This window comes from Calliphora vicina, chromosome 4, assembly GCF_958450345.1.
Source record: "Calliphora vicina chromosome 4, idCalVici1.1, whole genome shotgun sequence".
Taxonomy (NCBI): Eukaryota; Metazoa; Arthropoda; class Insecta; order Diptera; family Calliphoridae; genus Calliphora; species Calliphora vicina.
The window spans coordinates 81385255-81405816 of NC_088783.1; the positions used below are offsets into that span (position 1 = coordinate 81385255).

The 20562-nt window shown below is 32.9% G+C and overlaps 1 protein-coding gene across 1 annotated transcript in view; it reads left to right on the plus strand.

The window, feature by feature from the left end:
* Positions 1-20562, plus strand: part of dy (dusky) — a 52158-nt gene that overhangs the window by 28910 nt on the left and 2686 nt on the right. The gene's annotated exons all lie outside the window — the stretch shown is intronic.

Sequence of the window (20562 nt, forward strand, 5' to 3'; positions counted from 1 at the left end):
GGAAAAATCGGTAAAACATATGTATATGGATAAAGATATGTGGAAATACGTTGACCCACCTTAGCGAACATCCGCTGTTAATAACATGATATGACCGAAACTAATGGAACTAAAAATACGAAATTTGGTCCGAATATTTTATAATAATAAAATTATAATGATATAAATGTGAGAAAATATGTTTATTTAAAAAAATATTTTTTCGTCAAGTTGTAGAAAAATTTTATGTGTTCATGGTGAATATGTATGAATTGACACAGTCGAATAAAACACACTTAAAAAACAGTCCTCAATATTTGAAAAAATAATTGACAATTACATGGAATTTAGCAAACAATTTTTGTCTTAAATTCCTGGCCACCACTGTATACAGTGGTTAGTGAAGCCTTTTTTGCTGTTGACCTGTGTAATAAACAATATACATAGATGTCAATAAAAATGTTTTAAAGACTATAGAAAAGGTGGTTAGAAAAGTGACCACTAAACCGCAAAGAGTTAATGACCATATTTTGCTGTTGTGATTGAAAAATATTAGTAGGGTGACAAACATTTGTTTATTTCATCCGTTACACAGTGGTATGAGAAAAAAAGAGTTAAATAAATCTGTAACTTCTAAACCCTTAGTCCGATTTGAACGTGCGCAACTGGAAAGTGTAGTCGAGTTTAAGTTTTGAATTTGGACCTCATGAGCCCACCAGGAGCGGGACCAGGGGTCCCCAAAGTAAGACACCTCGGGTATGTTCAATTTTAAAAATTATCCTATTTCTTTGTTTGTGTTCCGATTTAAAAAAAAAGCTTAGGAGATATTCGCATTTGAAAATTAAATTTTCAACATATTTACCCACCCTACTCCTTTTTTTGATGACCGCTTTTCTTCCCGATTTTCTCCGTTTTTCTTTTATAGGATTAAGAACAGATGTATATATCAAATAAAGAAAGAATTGTTTAAAAATCATGACTGAGTCCAAAGTTACATTCGCTATTTTTTTTGGGAAAAAAGTACTTTTATTATTTTTAAGTTATGTAAAAAATTTCTAAGAGGATGTATAATGAATTTATACCTTTTGAAAAGCAAACTTTACATCAAATATTTTAAATGAAAAAAAATTTATAATTTTTGATACCGAGGGGACCAGGGGTACATTCAAAAAATTCCTATTTTTTATGTAAAATTCAAATTTTGGGCAAAAAATCTCAAATCGCATAGTCGATATCAAATTATGGTAACCTATTTTAGATGGCCCAATACGTTCTTAATTATTTTGTAAAGGGTTCCGATAACCCCGCCTCTGGTATGGATATTATAGCCAAAAAAACGAAAAAATCCCATTTTTGGGATTTTTCAAGACTTTTTTGGGAAATGCGGAATACTTGATAACAAATTTCAAAATTTGTTTTATTTTTCCATTTTAAATAGAAAAATCTACATAACAGTGAAATTTTAATAAAAAATATTCATAAATAAAGATTTTATTTCAATTTGAAAAATTTGTATCTATGCTCAATAAAAAGCATTTTTTGTCATATTTTTCAAAAAAGTATTCCACGAATTTTTCAATTGTCAAAAGTTATATACATTATTGAAAATTAGACAAATTCCTCTATCCATTGATATATAACATGTCTACCTTGTTGTTTTTACGTGGAAAATTAATTAGGGAAAACTTAACAACTCACTGAGAATTGTTAATTGATGTAGTACTCGGCGAGAAGATTCTATATACATATGTATTTTTTTGAAATCGGAATACAAACAAAGAAATAGGATCATTTTTAAAATTAAACATACCCGAGGTGTCTTACTTTGGGGACCCCTGTCCCCCCTGCCCCTGGTGGGCTCATGAGGTCCAAATTCAAAACACACACAACACTTCCTCTTTGCGCATGTGAAATTTCATTCAAATCGGACTAAGGGTTTAGAAGTTACAGATTTATTTCCCTCTTCTTTTTTCTCATACCACTGTGCGTTATTGGGATTCGTAGACCCGTGTGCCGACTCTGTGAGTATTCATTCATCAATCATATTCTATATCGAAACTAAAGTGATGCGAAGGTCGTACAGTCTACTATTTGGCAGAAATGCATTAAAGGTATCATGTGAACGTGTGAATTTGTCTATCAGCAACCGCATGATCTTCTGTTCTAAGAGTAGCCATATGTTCGATCAATGATGGTAGTTGCTCCAGTACTGATATAAATGTAGCTGAAGGTTTCAAATGTTTGTCCTCAGACAACTTCGTTTCTCTCTATCTCGAGATAAGGAAGTTGCACGGCAATGATCCTAATCCAGTTCCCAGGTTACTTATCGTCTTCAGTCCAGAGCTAGCACGGGTGATAGGGTTAGATTGGTTTGACTGACCTATCCTCCAGATAACCTTCTAAATGCGCTTCAAGATCTTTCCCTTTCTAGTCAAAGTCGGCGGACCTTTCCAACGACCGGGCCAGGAGAGAGAGCATTTTTAGTTGTGTCTCCCAATTCCAATATGTTTCCTTTAAATAATCATAGGCCGCCAGTTTATGTCTGTATTTTTCCACTTTTTGTTACTGAATATATCTTCATCATTAAGGTTTAATCCTTTAGGATTGCTGAGGCTATCGGCAGAATCTGTCTAGTTCCGTCATGCCTCCTCAAAAATCGGTAAGACTTGTCTGATTATGCTATCCTAAACCGAAATGGTTGGGGGCTAAATGATGTAATCCTCCAAAGAAATCAACCAAACCAAAATAAACTAAGTCACTAATTTTCAAATTATTTGTTTTATAAAAACCGGCATCGCTCAGAAGAGATCAAAAAAGCGTAACCACTTTTTTTAGCACAAACTTGTTTGAAGTGTTTACTCTTACAAGTGTTTTGTAAGATCAAACAGCATCAAATAAAACTAAATTTTTTGTTTTGAATCATCCTAAGTAAAATTAGTTTTTTGAAATAAATAAAATAATTCAAATGTATTTAGTGCTTACGTCTTTTTCGTCAAATATTTGTCATGTGTGACCCTACCTTAATGATCTTAGCGACCGAAGCCAGTTTTTGATATACTCCGGAGGAGAAACCATATCCTCCGGCCAAAGGCCAGCATTGCAAAAAACCTTTACTTAGGGAAGCCGCTTTTTGTACATCCGAGAACCAAGAAATTGGGGAGTTATTTCATTATGACTAATTCTGAAAATGAAAAAAGTTCTGAAAAAATTAAGTCCCTAAATATCGATGTTGTTTTTATTTTTATTTATATAAAAGTTTGAGGCTTTAATTCATTTTCGGTTTTGGGACTTAGTTCGAAGAGCCCTCAGAAGCACAACGATCTTTTGAAACCGGGGTAACCGCGTGGTCAAAGTCGTTAATCTGAATAATAAAAAGAATATTATTTTTCTACTCAGCTACACTTTTCAGAGATATCAGAAAAACATATCTACGAAAGTTATTATTTGCACTCTCTGATAGTATATTAATTGTGTGAGCCTATATAAGGCTCTGGTCTACTTTCACTATAATTGGATTTTACTCTGATATACCACTGATTAGTACCATACTTTTTGCCTATCAATATTTAATTTTGAGTCCGAATTCAAGTTCCACTTTGACTATGATTCCTGTTGCAGTTCTACCAAGTTTTTCCTTTCTAATCATCAATTTAAGTTTAAAATAATATGTAGCATTTTTAATTCAACTAGTTTTTTTTAGCACCCATAATATTGAACATGTTCGATTTTCTAAATGGTTCAAGTAATTAAAATAAGTATCTATTAAAACAAAATCTATTTAGATCAATTCTTTTAGAATTAACAAGCTTTGTTTAAAACTAAAATACTCATATTAATTGCTTCATTAAGACAATAAAAATCCGCATTAGAAACCTCAATTGATGAATAAAAAAACGTTTTCTAAATAATGTATACATTGGCTCTTTCGTCCAGCCATTCTAAAATAATAAATGGTCTAAAATATCTTGTAACTTGTAACAAATTGCCAACTCCCAGCCATCATTTTAAATGGTAACAGACGACAATAAACCACTTACCCTATTTAGTTATATAAGTCTTGGAAGAGACATTTTGAAAAAATAGAAAGTAAACTGTAAAATAATCCGGTTAAAACTCAGGTTTATTTTTTTTTTCTGCTTAAATAAAAAATTAAATCAAATAAAGAGTTCCGTTTCAAATTAAGTTCAAGGCTAGAATGCAGCAGAATGCAGTATCTAGTAGTATTCATTCGTATATACCAGTATGTATTTAAGTATAATAATCCGTACGAGTATTTAAAAAATATTTTTTCTTATTTCATTTAATTTCTTTTCTTTTGAAATAGAAAAACAAACACATGCATCATTCATAGTACAAACTTGTACAGACATAAATGGAAAATCTAGTGTATAAATAAATAAAATAAAATAAATAAAAGAGAAATAAATGAAGCAACAGCGATGAAAAATTATACCAGTGACATATATTTTCACAATATAAAATATCTTTGTTCATTTTCCATTCATACACTAAAATTATAAATGTTAGTAAGCAAACAACGATAATACACAATGAATTTCTCAACTTTTTTAATAATTTAATGCTTTGGTATATGTTTTTTTTTCAAAAATATTAATATTTTGGAGATTAATTATCTTTTGCTCTCGCCATGCATTTGATCAGAATTACACAGGTTGCACATTGTCAAATATCATGCTTCTTTGGTTCAAAGATATTGATATATGTATGGATCGTAGGGATCTTTATTACATATATTTCCTCTTATACTCTTATACATATTTGTAAATAACCTATTTGCTTTTGCATATGATTATTTGCAAATTGGAGACAGAGTGCGATCATCGTATTGTTAGATGAGTTACATTGCCCACGTAGAATAAAAGGGATATTTTCCCCCTAAGTTTTATATAAAGTTCCTTCTTTAAGAAGTGTTTATCCATATATAGACCATGTAAATGTAGATCATGCAATACGTGTGATAATGACTTTAATTCATATACAAAACCCGATATATATTTATATAGGTTTAGTCTTCTAAAGCATATATCGATTTTTTTCACGTGTCGATTTTTTTCACGAAAAATCGTATAGCAGAAACGCATTCTACGGAAAATTCTAAGAAATTTTCCCCAAGAAACCATAGGTCTAAAATCAAATCCTATCTTGCGCATTTCGTCTTTTATCCAATGATTTTTCTGTATTTCTCACGAAGGTGAAGGTTATAAAAATGTAATTTTTATTCTGGATCCTTATAGATAGAAGAGTCGATTAAGCCATGTCCGTCTGTCTGTTGAAATCAACTTTCCGAAGCCCCCAAATAACTTACATATCTACACGATTCATTTAAAATCGATAAAATCGGTCCACAAATGGCTGAGATATAAGGAAAAAAACCGGACAACCTCGATTTTTGACCAATGTATATCTGGATTACTAAGTCTTTAATATAGACAATATGTATATCTAATCATAGATATTTCAAAGACCTTTACAATGACATATACAAGACCCGAGTAAGTTGGACCTACAATGGGTCAAAATCGGAAAAAATATTTTTTAACCCGAATTTTTTTTTTCAGCAAATGTTTTTTTTCGCTAATTATTAAAAGAAAAATTGAAAAAACAAAAAAAAAAATTTAAATTTTGAAAAAAAAAATAAATTTTGTTAACCAAAAAATTTGTATTTTGAAGTATAATTTGGTGAAGGGTATGTAAGATTCGGCACAGCCGAATATAGCACTCTTACTTGTTTTTTAATAGTTTTTTTTGGATAAAAGACGAAATATAATATATGATTTTAGACCAATGGTTTCTTGAGGAAACTTTCTTAGAATTTTCCGTAAATTGCGATTCTGCTATATGATTTTTTACTTTTTGATCGTCCATACAATTCGACCCAGACTAATATACATATTTATGTTGTTATGTACTACAGACAATTTTTTGTATTCCAGCTGATTTCTCCATATATTCCGATGAATAGGTTAGATTCCGTTCAATAGGCAGCAATTTCCATTTCATGTAGAAGTAGCTCTCTTGGCTTCATTAATAATCGATCGCATTGTGTTACACTGCATACTATGAACTGACAAATTTTGAATACCCTAGCTTTTTTTGTTTCGGAGATATTGATTTTTGGCCGCTTGTTCATATAAGGAAAACCACTGTGCACTGGTGCAAGTGGCAGAGCTAGGTGATACCAATCCCGCTGTGTACCACCACATCAAAACCATTAGTTTTTCTCATAAAGGACAATAGTGATCTCATGTTGATTCCAGATAAGTCAGACAAACAAAACAGAGTGGAAATGTCAAATAATTTGATTCTCTTCCCCAACAAGGCCGAGTAGTACGTGAATCTTACTTCTCATTATGAAAACTTTTGCAATAGTCATAAATCAGGACCCATGTTTATGGCATGAGTTATTGTGACACTGTATCCTATTATGACGGATACTAGCTAGTTTATATAAATTCCATAATTGTGAGAGTGTCTTGCCAGTCAGGTGGTCGATCTTCATATATCATCGACCTTTGTTTAGCAACATAATTCGCAAACAAATTACCGGTACATTAGTAAAATTGTTTTATGCTAAATTCCCAATTTTTAATTTGATAAATTCACTGAAATTTATTGTTGGGGAATAAGCTAGTTCCTATGCGCATTTCACTGGTTGCTTAGGCCAGATCATCAGGAAACCTTTTCCCAAAAGGCTTTAGAAAAACTAAAGATATTATACAAATAAAACTATAGAGTGTTTGAAAATTACAGACACTGTCATGCCCTACAAATCAGCATCATTATAGAATGACTTGTTATCTCGTTCAGAGACGGTCGGTATTTGTTGATCAACAGAATATACATCTGGAATTTTTGCTATCAGTAAAGAGACAAATATCCTCCGATACAGATTGCCGACAATATAATGACTTCGTTTCCATGTGGTATTTGAGCGATTTTTTTCTGCTAACTTGAGGGTTCGACTCTAGGATCAATGTAAGTCTAGAAGATGTTCAAGAAATCATAAAAGACAATCTTAAACTAAAAAAATCTTCCATGTGGCATTTATTGTGCTCATAATATTATTCAATGCGATCTTGTCTCTAGTAGTTTTTCCGAATGATTGGAAAATTTCCCAAATTATAATGATACCCAAGCCAGGAAGGGATTTGACATTGGCATCATCTTACAATCTGATTACCTTATTGCCTTGTTTGTCAAAACTATTTGAGAAAATGATCCAATGGAAAATATTAACATTCATAAACAGTCATTATCCCAGATCATCAATTCATATTCCGTGAGCATCACGGAACAATTAAGCAAGTTAAGCGCCTAACTGGAGAGATACGAAAAGACATTCGAACTAAAAAAGTTCTAGGCTTTTGTCAAGGTTTGGCATAAAGGTCTAATACACAAGATCAAATACATACTGCCTTCTTGTACACATAAAATACTAGAGTCTTACCTATCGGATCGCTTGTTTAGGATAAAGTGCGGCGATTATGCGATCAATGCTGGTGTACCTCAGTGAAGTGCCCCAGTCCGAAGAATTAACCATTTCCTCCTTTGCAGATAACACTGCAATTCTTAGTTCTCACGTTGACTCAAATGTAGCATCTAGAAACCTAGATAATTATATCAGACGCGTGGAGACGTGGTTAAAAAATTGGAGAATACAAGTAAATGAAATCAAAAGTAAGCATATAACTTTTCCACTTAGGAGAGGAAGTTGTCCACCAGTGACACTACACAGTATGAACATCCCACAATCTGATCACGTTGCATACCTTGGTATGCACTTACTTAGTCGACATACGGAATCCAATTATGGGGAACAGCAAGCAATACCAGTATAGATCTCATACAAAGGGCGTAATCCAAAATTCTTAGAACCATGACGGGAGCTCCATGGTACTTAAGAAATGAGAACATCCACAGAGACTTATATGTGCCTTTGGTCAAGGACGAATTTAGAAAGACTCGAGAAGCTTATTTGTCAAAATTACATCATCATTCGAACCCGCTCGCAGGGCTACTTGTAGTAACTCAAGACAGGTCAAGGCTGCGTAGAGCTGATTTACCACTCATCTAATTTGCAAAATATGATTCTCCACTGAGAGAACAAAAATAGTTTTAATTATAAGATTTACGTTAAAATAAACGTACAAAAAAACTTTCTTCTTCCGAAATGAGCTCAATGCTGCATCTTCTGTATAATTCGTAATTAGTAGGGGGCGGATTTTCATGCATTTATTATTGGAAAATATGCGCCTAAAATATGCTTCAAAAAAATCAAAATATGACCTAAAAATTTAAAAAATATGCACTTATATTTTTGTGCAGAAACATAAAATAATAATCTATGGATCGCGCAATGTTTAAAAATACACAACAGTGTTCCCAGCAGTTATGACTCTTTAAATTATACCCGGAAATAAATAGTTAAAGTTTTAAAATTATAATTGTTCTTCTGAGAAAACGGTGGATATATTAATATTTAGAGCTTCTATCTTACGACTTGCCTTTTAAAATCATGAAAATGTTGATCGTGATGTAATAAAGTAGCATCCTTAATTTTTAATCTCGTAATAACCCAGCAGTTAAGCAAGTAGTCAATGTATCTTATAGAAAGTAATTGTCACTAATGTCTGATCACTTGGCTGACTCCAATTTATATATTTTGGGTCATTTGACACGTATGTGCTATTTGTAACGCAGATATAAGTCAATTGGTTACATTATACATCCCATATAATCTAACATAAAGACAATTGTCACTTAAGTGTCTCTAAGTAATATATAGTGTAGTCACTTTAAACTTTAATTATTTAGTGCATTTGTCTCTAAGTTATTTAAAAGGGTCAATTGACGTGCACGATATCGATATCTCTTATAAATCGAAATAGCAATGAAAACAAATATGAATGTTTTCGATACAAGCGAGTACTTGAGTGAAAATTTTACATATATTTTGTTTTTGTTAAACTTCCACTCAAAGTACTCGCTTGTATTATAAAAACAGTACATTAATGAATTTTTGATACTTAAAAACAACTCGAAACTTTTTTGAAGCAAAATGTTTAGAAACGATAGTTTTCAATTGTTGATAGAGAAATGAAGAACTTAACTTAGTTTCTCAATTTTGAAGAAGATAGTCGATAATATTTCATGCTATTTCTATAACAAATTCTACAAAAAACATTTTTCCAGACAATAAAAAATATTTTTTTATTAAAAATTTGGATAATATGCATATAAATATGCATTTTGAAGTAAAATTTAACAAAATATGCATTATCAATAAAATATGCAAAAATATGCAGTAACAAATCGATGCCATTTTGCAGTAAAATGTGCGAATCGGATAGATAATTAGACTACATTGTATTTGAACGTTCGAGAAAAAACATGCATTTGCATATAAATCCGCCCCCTAGTAATTAGTTATGACGTTTGGCCACCATATTTTCAAAGTATAACGCAGTCAAAGCCCCATAGTTTTGAACCGTTATCGACCAAGCTTTCAATATAGCAGAACTTATCAACAAACTCAACGTGCTTTTGACCAATGCCAAGTGAATTGGTTTTTGTGGCTCTCATTTTAATCGCCCTTGTTTTTCCGGAACTAATTTTCAGTCCAACATTTTGACAACTAAGTCATCAAGTTTTGATTTCATATCCGAATGTTTGTTGGACAGAAAACATATGTATATCGTCAGCATAATCTAAGTCCTCGAGATGTGTGGTTGGAGTCAATTAAATACCACGGCATTTATTGGCGAACAACAGTTTGCGGAAATAATGGATGTTATAGTCGGTTGTTATGTAGAACTTTGCAATGGAAGCTATGATATTGCGTTTTTATGAGGTTGATTATTTTAGGTGGAATACTAGTGTCCATTAATATATCCCATATTTTATAACGGAATGTGCCGTCAAACGCTGTGCTATAAACAACACATGTAAAATAAAGATCACTTTGCCAATACTCTACTTCTTTACTGATGATCCTCAATGTGTTTCTGTGTTTAATACATGACCGGTTAAACCTGCTTGTTTCCTACACAATTTTCTATCTATTGTATCTTTGACTTTACTTAGATGGATTTTGGTAAGAATTTTGGATGGTGTAAATATAAGTTGGATTCCAAGGTAGTCCCTTCATTGCGAAAGCTTTCTTTTCTTATGTATTTTATTAAGAATACTTTGTAGCCAATCATATGGCAATTTTTCCTCGTGATAAATTTCCTCGAGGAGTGGATGAAATGCCTCAGGTATCTTACATGGACAGCATTTTATAATTTCGGGTGGGATATGGTCAAATCCAGGTTGGTTTTAAGTTTTCCAATAGATGTTTCCATTTCATCTATTGTTGGTGGCATCTGTTCATTTGGTCATATCAATGGATTATACAGGACATGGTGCACTGAGAGATTCCAGCAAAAAAGCGCAATTCAAATACCTCATAAAATCATAAAATCCTTAATAAAGGACTTTTTTATCCTTGGATCAGGTTTACCTAATATTGACGACAGTACGCTATTTTTGCGAAACGGTATCTTAGAATGAATTACAGTTTTATTTCAGTTGGGAACATCAGCTACTTTTTTTTAGGTCCTGCAAACAAAATTGAGTTCTACATTTCACCTGAACTACTCTCTCCACTAACAATTTCTTGTGAGTGCATAAATAAAGCTCTCATAAGCTTAAACGTGCGTATAGAAATGTACGTGTGTACATACGTACGACAAGCAACATAAATATAAATTGTCATCATAATTATCCATACAGCAAGTATCTATGTATCTACGACAACGACTACTACCACTTTTGAGCAATGCAACTAAATATGAGTACATACTAGTATTTGTTCGTACAGCCGCCAATGATGTATAAGACTGCTCAGATCATAAACAACACAAACAATATTACTTACACCATCTTTCACTTCATCAGCGTCATCATCGTAGTCGCCTTTGTTGTCTTATTCTCCTCAATTCCACAATATTGCTGCTGCTGCTCTTGGCACAAAGTGGAGACAGACAATTTATCTTTTCGTATGTGTATTTTCTCGTAAAAGATGACAAACTATCTTTGGCATTGCTGCTCCAGTGTGGTGCATTTCTGTATTCTTGCTTTGGAGATTATGACCTGTAGTCCATCATACATAAATGTCTTGTGTTTTTTAAACTCTGCACGAAAGTGCTGCTTGGTACGACTCCAAGTATGATTTAGTTGGATTTGTTTTCGTTTCGGTTTGGTTTCAATTGTATTTTGTTTGGTTTGAAGTTAGACTTTTGTTTTGTTGTGGAATGGAAAGCTTGCATGTGGCTATTGTTGATGTCGTCTGGTCAATAGAGGTGGTTGTTTTTATTTTTCATTTATGGCATGGAATACTTACAATGATTTAAATGGTCACTTAGTCAATCAACAAACTACTTTATGTTGAAAGATAAAATTGAAATCATGATAAATGTTCGAATTGATCATTTTGTACACGTTTAATATTAAACAATAATATTAAAATGAAAATTAAAAAAAGAGTTAACAAAAAAAGTAGAAATTAGCCATAAATATAATAATAACAATAATGAAAACAACACATTCAATGGAGATCAACAAATAAAAGCTACAGTTAAAGAAATTATTTGTAATGTTTGAAATAATCAAAAATATTAATTGAAATGATGTAAGCATATTTAAAAAAAAATATTTCCACCACTGTAGATTGGGATTGAAAGCAAATAAATATTAACAGATACTTGTGAGTTTAAAGAAGAATTGGTCGCATTACAAATTCTTTTTACAAATATCCAGGGTGGTCCATATACTAGTATCTTTTTAAATTATATGTTATTTTGAATCTTAAGCGCTTAAACAACATTGAAAAATATTGCAAAACAAATAGTTGAACATAACTTTTGGACGAAATGAAGCACCTATTGCGAGTGCTGTAGGCAAGTTTGTATTCGTGAGACTGACTTTTTAATGGACAACACCCTGACGGATCATCAAAAACTCAACCTGGGAGATAGCCCCGTCTTCTACACTCTTATCGATAATCACCCTTATCGTGGTTGGCGTAAACGTCTTACGCCTACGACTGTTTCGTACTAGATTAAAGATAAAATGCAAACTGTTTCTTTAATCTATTACGAAACTGTCGTAGGCGTATGACGTTTACGCCAACCACGATAAGGGTGAATAGCTCTTATCAGTGGATTGCGAGCAACTCCACACGAGCATCTTGCTTCGGGCGTTTAGTCTTTGGCTGTTGATTTTGGTGTTCCTTCTCTGAGTGTTGCCATTTAGGCCCAACAGATGTGGCTTGGTCCGATACATCTGTGCTGGTGGGAGGATCGAAACTGTCCAGCTCAGCCAACCGGGCCTTAGCCCAGCTTAAAGACGACAATTCGTCTCTAGTAAGCCCATCGACCAACTTGGATCCATGTCGATCGATTATGACCAAGTCAGCAAGCCTTTGTACGAAGGACCTTCTTAACGGTTCTTTGCGAGTGGGGGAAATCATTTCGCCGTAATGGCGAGTGAGGTTACGGAGGTTGAACCCAACATCTGGTTTGAAAATCCAGCCTGTAACATTTTTGCATGGATAACTGTCTTATCGACAGTGTCCGAGGAAGTGGTTTTTGCTGGAATATTACCAGCGGGGGCTTGTGCAGCTTTGAAGTTGCTAGGCTTGAAGTTCAAGGCTACCTAGCTGCTTTTGAGCAAGCTGTCACCAGAAGTTTGGACAGCTGATTGTTTGCAGTCAGCCAGCATAGATTTCCCCTGTCGACCTCTTGCCGTTGTTTGAGTTTGTTGTTGTTGTTCATTCATTCCCAGGGATGGACCATCCATGCAGTGACTGCGTACATGGACTGGGTAAAAAGTGTATTACAACCGAGGAGAGGAGCTGTTCGCGACTAGTCTTCTTTAACCATTAACTAGCCATTCAGGTTTTCAGCACTGCTACCATCAATTTAACCTTACAAGTGGGGGAAAGGGAAGAATGGAAATAGAGGGATAGAAGGTTAAGGGGAGAGAGGAAATAACAGTTTTGTAACATTAAGAAAATATAAAGAATGTACTAGCACTAGGCGATCATTTCTAATGAAATGTATCGCCAGTTATAATATTATCCTATCATAAATTACATCCCGCTGCGACCATTTGGTAATAAAATGTATCACAGCATTGTGATAATTTGCTATCGCAGTTCCGTTAACAAACCGAGGTATGCCAAGAAGTTTAGACCATTTGTAAGAAAATGTATCTCAAGATATTGACATGGTTCGAGCATTTGTCAGGACCAATGACCTGTTGTAGAAAACAGTATCACTAGACTAGGCAATTACTCCCCCTATCCGCCACCTGGGCCGCGTCCGATGGAAGACTGAAAACTCCACGTGTGACGTTGAAACCCGATGCGAATATTCTAGAAACGATCCGCACCCTAAACCGTTAACAAAGTCTTGTAAAATTGGATTGACAGGATAAGGTACTGTAAAGCCAGCCGCTACAACCACATGATTGAAATCGTGTTCTATAAATAATGGGAATATTTTTATTTATACTGGAATTCTGTCTGGAATCGTCGATCGTTGATATCTACATGGACAGTCTTGCGGAAATCAATGCTTCCTCATACTATGCACAAAGATCAGTGTGGTTAGGACTCCTCATATCTTATATTTCAACCAAATTGTCCTAAAAGAAAATATTTTAGTATGAAAATTTTGGAATATTGGAGAATTTTCAGATGATAAATTATATGATATTTCTGCAGGTATTGAATAACTCCGTCTATCTTATAAAGCTAATACGCCAATTAACACCTTATAAATTTACAAATATTAAGAAATATTTTTGGGTCCTAGTCCTATATAACACTGTGGCAAAGAAGAAGGTATATGAATTATCCCTGAGTTTAACATATATTATAGGATATACTGAATTGGGGTTCGTTATCATTCCATAAAGGCAACTTTGTCATACTTAGGGCCATTATTACAACTTGCCTTTATAGTTAAAGTTAACTTTAAGGGTACCTTTTTCTATTGCTTGAAGTTACCTTTAACTATAAAGGCAAGTTGTGATAATGGCCCTTAGGGGATTATTTTCTGGACACAATATTATCTGGGTAATACTGCGATGGGACTGTGTAGATTACAAATACAAAGTAAAGTTTCTCGGCTCCTAGGGATATCTGAGATCCATTCGTGAACTTTAAATTTTATGGTGAACTAAAGTGCTGTACAATAGATCATTTGGCTGGCAATGATTAGAACCTCTTCGATCAAATCCAATGTATGGACAGAATTGTTGTAAGCAACAGTGAACAAGTGCCTTAAGATTTGAGACCTCTTAAGGGGTAGATACGTATCTAAATGATCTCAATTAATCCCATTTAACGGCAACGCCATATTAAAGTGACAGGCCTCCTTTATATAAAGTGTTAGAACTGGTCACTAAAACCCAAGGATCAAGGGGGAAGCGTCTATAAATTCCACAAATTTGTATTCATATGACTGACAATTTACTCTTATCAATATAAGTATGTAGCTTAAAGTGAAATTTGAAGAATGTGTAATTAAAGCCAAACCAAACTTATCTTTTAAATAATTCCTAAATGAAGATCACCATTAACCCAGCCAACAAAAATTTCTCTTGGTTGTAAAAAAAAGTGAAAATCAAAAGATATTCGTACTTACACTGCAATATTTAACATATTTTAAATTGATCTTCATTTAAAGGCAAACAATTTCGCATATAAATTTGGTTGAACGTGAAACAGGTTGCATTCGAAGCAATATTTTCCGCCAAAACCAAAGTAAAAAACAGAGAAGGAAAGAAAAGAGTAAAAGTTTATTCTATCTACTAAATTGTTATTCAAAAGTAAATAAATCCGCATAATCTAGTACCATATTTCAATGTTAAAATCACAAAAAACCAACAGTATATTGATACAATTGTGCTGTAGATCAAGTGTAAGATACTAAAAAAAACCGGCAAGCAAACAGACAGACCGACAGTGGGACAAACTGTAAGCTACACAGACAGCCGGACGGACGAAACAGACGAAAAAATTTATGCACACACTTATAAAAAATACAAGTAAAATAAAATAAGATCACGCGACACCAATGCATAATATTTGTAAAACTCATACAAGTCTTATTAATTCACTACAATCATACACTTAACTGTGTACCTCGGTATGTTGTCAATGAATATTGTAAAAGCAAAAACAACAACAACAAAAAATACTTGTATTTGCAACAACAATTGAAAAAAAGTTGTTGCCCTATTTTAAACATCATTCATACTCGTATAAACAATTCGAACATATGGAATACAATTGAACACCATACCATCCAGTCAGTCTACCAAAGTCGATCTAAATCGATAGAGCCAGACCAGCCACAAGTTGTAATTGTTATCGCTTTTGCTGTGCCGGTAATATACAGTTTTACTCATATTACCGGCACATGTCATCTCTTTTCCCAACGGCACGCATCTGCCAAAAAAAGTTCAACAAGTGTGTAAAATCTCAAAGTGTATGAAAATTTGAATAAGTGTGTTTACCAATAAAATAACTCGAAAATCTTTAGTTTTTACTAAATAATAACGTCAGTTTGGCTAACTACATATATTTTATTAGAAACCCTTAAATTCTCAAACAACTATAAACTTTGATAAACTCAACACCGACTACAAGCGCCACCTTCCTTCCAGTAGCTTCATGAATGTTATATTTCTACAAAGATCAACTCAAAGCTTTTATTCAGTGTTGTATGTTCCACAGATAAGTTAGTAATGTCCACAATTATGTTAACTGCTGTTAAACGACCGCTAAACAACATTGTCCACAATTAGAAGTTAACAGAAATAGAAATGTTGAGAAACATGATGTAACTTGAAACCAGCCGTTAGAATTCAAATACAATTTCTTAACAGCATTATAAGATTTCTATATTGTCATGTAGCTGAACAATGATTTCGTAATTGCCCTACGAAATCGCATAATCTTTCCTGGAAATTCTATAAATATTTTTACGGGTGAATGTCTCGCAATTGCTCAAATCGAATCTTAAAGATTGTATAAAAAGACTTAAAAGGCTCTTGGAATTTCGAAAAATGGAATCATTGAATAAATATTTAGAAGGCCTGAACGCAACCCCGCAATCAGATTACTTATTATGGCGAGCAACAAAAAGTCTTAAAAGACCTTTCATATGTAAGCCCCCCCTTGCGAAATTCAAGTGGTGGTTGGGCAGGAAATGATACTGAAAAAGGGAATCTGTTTGTTATCACTTGAAAAAAGTATTTACACTGAACACATCAAATGAAGCAATTTAGTTGCTAATTTTGGAGCAGCCGCACCCATTCGTTTTGAGATTCGAGAGATCGAAAAGGCTATTGTTAATTTAAACTGCACGAAAGCACCTGGTATTGACAAAATCAGTAACAAGATGCTTATGGAGCTACCCCGGATAGCAATAAAAATAATTCTCTTTATTTTTAATGTTATATTACGCCATGTTAAATAAACCATGTTAAATAAACCGGGAAAAGATCACACAAAAGTAGAATCATACATACCAATCGGCCTATTGTCTAATATATCAAAGCTATTTGAGAAGATACTCATGAACAAGTAGTACCCCATATTAATTGAAAACAATTGTATTCCGAATCATCAATTTGAACTATCGAACAAACCCATAGACTTGTAAATATTGTAAGAAACGAGTTTGAGGAAACTAAATATTGTTCCGCTCTCTTTAACGACATTTCTCAAGCGATTGATATTGAGTCAAAATTTACCCGCAAATACACATAAGCTATTGGAAAGCTATTTAACTGAACATTTAAGGTTAAAGAATGAGACTTTTTAAGTACTCCGCAATAATTCAACAATCAGAAGTGAAATGCCACCTCGTTCGCTTTACATGGAAAAGTCATATATACTGTTGCCCCCTAGTATATCAAAAACTCGAATATACACAAAGATCTAAACGTGCCCCTTGTAAAAACTGAGATCATGAGAAATGTAGAAAAATATTTAAAAAACAATTTAAATTCACTCAAACCCACTGGCCCGCAACATATTAGATAACCGTGGCCACACTCGACTAAGAAGGAGAGACACAGCACCTAATCCAAAAACTAGAAGTAAGAATACCAATTTAATCAAAGCAACAATGAATAAAAAAAATTTCGTCCGGCACTGGCTGGACTAATTTAATTTCAATTATTAGATATGATTTGAAATACTTGTTGTTAGTTTATTAAGTAATGAAGATACAATAAATAAAAAAAATGTCTAAAAAAAATTTAAATTCGAACTTCCTCAGAATTTATTAGGGTTTATCATCTATTGACAAAAGATTAATAAATCGAGATATCTCCCTTCTAAATTTGGCCATTAAAAACTGGTCCAAAGAAATTTTATATGTGATTATCTGCAGATTTTACAAGAAGAGAGCGGCACCAAACTAATTGGTCTACAGGGTTCCCTATAAGACAGTCAATCCGCAATAAAATTATCTTCCTTACAGTCGAATGTTTCACTATATCTTTGATATATGCTAATCATTTTCAGCCAAGATCGAATGACAAAAGATCACAGTTCTTATGAACAGTATAATAGTAAGCCACAATGAACACTTTCCTTAAGTTTTGAGACCTTTTAAAGAGTATCTAAATGATCTCAATTGACGTCTGAAATTATGGTGATCAATATGGATTCAAAACATAGTTAGTATCGTAAATATTAGAAAACAAAACGACTAAATGATTGGTTCAAAATATTGGTTCAATGACCCCTAGTTCACCGGAAATGTCTTTCGCATTTTTTAATTAGTCAGTAAACCCTAATACATCGATCCTCAAAGAACGCATCTTATAAATTAAATTGTGATAAAGATATATAGAAATTCCTATCAATTTCTCATTTTGGTATGATCTCACAACTATTTTCTCATTATGTACTAATCAAACTCAAAAACATTTAAATCTACTAAATTTTTTACCAGTCCTTTCAATTAAAAGTTTCATTTGTTATTAAGAGAAATCTTTAAATTTCACTTAAAACCCAAATTAAAATTCCAAACATTTCAACCATTGCCATTAAACAAGATCGTCACTTTCTTATTCCTTTATTTTACCTGAAGGTTTGTTAATTTGATCATTTGTTCCTTGTGGTTAATTAAAAACAAACGAAAACGAACTAAAGGTAAGATCTTCTTCAGGTTGTTGGCTTAAAAAAGATCTTCTTCCATGCCATTGCGATATAAAGATGGTTGGCCGTGCACAAAACAGCACTGGTACAACTATTAGCAGCATTGCATTGATTTTTATATGGTGGGAACCGGAATTGAAAATAAAATCTTTTTATTCGAATTTAATTTAGTTGTTCTGGTTTTTGTCAGCGCATATGTACATTGTATTTACAAACATACATACATTCATATGTGAATAAGTTTTGTTGTCAATGTTGCGACTGAAGCGACTGCCAATGGTGCCGCAATATTGTGCCTTGCAACACTGTCAGTACAACGGCAATGTTTATTTTTTCATCATCTCCTTTTTTGATTTATTTGATGATTTTAAGAAACTAATTTAGGACATTGAAACATGTTTATCACTTTTTTTTGTTTTGCAAGAAATAACAAAAAAAAAATAAATAAAGATGAAATGAAAGTTAAATGTTTACTTTTGTTTTTTTAACTATGTAGTCAGTCTACTTGCAACCAACCATTTTTCCGTATTGTAAAATGGGAAACATGAAATGACAACAACAACTATAAATTGAAAAACACCTTTTAAAGGCTTCTTTCTCTCATCGCACATAAATAACTTTCACACAAGTCAAGATGTTATTGTTTTTTAATGTGATTTGGACATATTAAGAACATTCCTGAAATGTCCGCTAGTCATGTAACAGGAAACTTTGAATTTTTCGGTATTACTTGCATGTACTTAAACATGTTATTCACTCGATGATTTGAAAACCTCAAAGATGTACCTTTTTGTTAGGATGTTGTTTAAACTTCAAGAACAATGAAATATAATAGATTAGATCACAATTAGTGAATGCACTTAGAGGAACTTACGTCCTCGTGTGAATTATACGTATTTCCACGAAAATTGTCTTCGATCCAGAACGACCAAAGTTTCGGTCAAATATTATCAACCCAGCTACAGCTGTATCATTTTTTTACAGGGAATAACTTTCTGTTGATATAAATTTGACAAGATGAGTCATTCTTGAGATAGTCTAGATCACGAAATAGGCCTGTATCATGATATCTTATTCTCCTGTAGAGCTGGGATATCCAAATATCGTAGATATCCAAATATCGTAGAATTCATACTACTCGCTAAGGTTTTATAACTCAAGAAGTGAATAAATGCTATTGAAAAGAAATGTGAACCTTATTATTTTGGAGTTGAGAGCCTTCATTGATATATTGCTGAATAATTGAATATCGACCATTGATTCTCACGGCTGTATCGATAGTAGAGTATCCAAAACCGAAAACGGAAACCGGTCAACTAGTTTTTCATCTTTGTAAACTCCACCGGTTTCGGTTTTTTGTCAAACCGATTTTTGTAAGCTCATTCAAACATATTTATAAAAAACTTTGATATCATTTTTAAAAATATTGTTACGAAATTGTACTTGAATTCAAATATAACGTTTTAAGGGCTGATTCAAAAGTAGCATAATGCTTTCAAATAACAGTGCTGTAATAGCAAACTGTAACATATCTGTGGGAATTATCAAATAAAAGCTTTCAGTTGACCATTGATCGTAAGTTGGCAACGCTGTTTGCTGCGACCGTATATTCGAATTCGAATATTCAGTTAAAGAACATTGTAGAAATAGAGCTTTCTAGATGGTAATGCAGTGTTATAAATAGTGGCAGAGGTTGCACTCGTTAGTCAGTTTATCAGAGACGCTATTCGAATAAACATCAACTGAGTGCCTTAAAGTGTGCTGTATTTTTCAAGTGTATAAAAAAACATTGAGTGACTATTTAATTCTGTTTTTGTACATTTTAAATAAATAAATAGTTGTTACAATTTTCAAACTACTAAACGGCTTTTATTTCCAATCAAAAGTATCCTGTTTATTTAAAGGAAATAAACAAACGTTTTGAAAAGGTTAAAACGTAACAATATTGATTAATTTTAGAAAATTATAGCATTTGACAATATTTCGTAAAATATGTAAAATAATTGCATAAAGATAGAGCCTTAAGAATTAAAAAATGCTAAATTTCCGAAGATTTAGTACACAATTCCTAACACATTTCCTATTTGCGTCCACAAATAAAAATAAATTTAAGGAGACCTTTTTCATATTAAATAATAATTTAAGACAAAAACCGAAACCGGTTAAACCAGAAACCAGTTTTTTAAATTTGACGGTTTATTGGACACTCTAATCGATATCTTTTATTAGTCAATCTGAGAAAAACAAGAAGCCCTAGTTCATCTGTGAAAATTCTAAAACCAGACTATTTCAGGACAGACTATTTCTGTCTTCTCATATCGATATTCCGATCTTAA